This window comes from Brassica oleracea, chromosome C4 (assembly GCF_000695525.1).
Source record: "Brassica oleracea var. oleracea cultivar TO1000 chromosome C4, BOL, whole genome shotgun sequence".
In the NCBI taxonomy this organism is placed as follows: domain Eukaryota; kingdom Viridiplantae; phylum Streptophyta; class Magnoliopsida; order Brassicales; family Brassicaceae; genus Brassica; species Brassica oleracea.
In genome coordinates this window covers 15,048,277-15,049,839 of record NC_027751.1, presented here as the reverse complement: position 1 = coordinate 15,049,839, position 1,563 = coordinate 15,048,277, and positions in this window count along the sequence as shown.

Sequence of the window (1,563 nt, the reverse complement as noted above, 5' to 3'; positions counted from 1 at the left end):
ATAGATAACAAGAGTATAAGAGTCTTTTACCACTTAATGAAGAATGTATTTTTGAAAATGTACCTTTAGTGGTGGTAAAGTGAGGCTTTCTTAAAGAGACAGAAGATTTTTATATCCTTATTTTATAGATATATAAATATAATTAGTTATTTAAATAAATAAAAAAAGTTGAAAAATTAAAAATTATTTTTTATAGTTTTCTAGTTATACGTATTAAAATTCAAACTTTTTAATAATTTTTTTTTCGAAAATAATGAAATTATTTTGAAATCCAAAATATCTTTTGAAACTAATTTCTTAAAATTTTTTTTAATTACTAGTATTTATTTTTTTATTTTTTAAATCTTAAACTGCACCCTCCAAAACCACAGTCCTTAAATCTAAACCATTAATCTAGATTAGTTAACCGTAAGTGTATAAATGTCTACTACCTCTTAAAAACTAAAAGTAAATGTGGTTAAGATAAACATAAAAAATGGTATTAAAAATTTGGTACCTAGCTTAATCAATATTTTTTTTTTTGTAGTGATACATACATGCACATAGTCTAGGGAGAATTTCAAGTTTACCACATTGTAGGTAATATTATTCATGTTTACTTTCATTAAAGGAACATTTTCACAAATAGCTTCTTCATTAAAGAAGCAAAAGACTCTTATACCATTGTGATATCTTGCATATTTTCATTGTTTTATCCATTCACTCATGTGTATTTTGATCATATAGACTAGGATTTAGCCATGTTTAGGTTGCATTTTGCATACATGAGTCTTTATCAGGTATTGGAGTACCACATGGAGTTCTTGGAGACATTTGAGTGCATTTGGAGCTCAAAAGAGGTGATAAAGGTGATAATTGGACGAGCAGTGCATGGGAGCGACCTCACCGGAGCGACACCGTGAGGTCGCTGTGACACCCCTTCAGAGCGACTTGGCCAGAGCGACACCCCGATGCCGCTCGCGTTTTCATCGCTCGGAGGCACGAGAGCGACCTTACCAGAGCGACGCGGAGAAGTCGCTCGCGTTTTCATCGCTCGGAGACACGAGAGCAACCCGGAGCGACGTCTCGCAGCGACCTCTCGGAGCGACTACTGGAGGTCGCTGCGCGCCTTTTGTTTGCTCGACTTCATGTTTACTCAAGGGCCTTTTGGTCATTTCATTATGCACGTTTTTACATTCTAAACCTAAGTTTAAGTATCTTTTGTAAGCCATTAGAGGCAGATTATCTTTTATCAAAAGAAAACCACCAAAAACCTCTTGGAAAGTTCATCTCTTTGAATCAATTGATCATTTTGTTATTGCAATTCTGTTGTTTTCATATCTATTATCTGAATTTCTCTACATGATTAATCTGAAATCCAATATGGGTTTAAGATGAATCATGAAGAGTAGTGAGTAATCCATTCTTGAATTCATGGGTTAGGAAGATTAAGGGTGATTAGGCTAGATCTAGGATGTTACAGTGTAGATCCTTTTTATTCCTTGCTAGTAGAGTATTCATAATGCATCTTCTGAGTTGGTCTCTCAAAAGTTGATCTTTAGGCATTTTCCACCCACAAGGTGT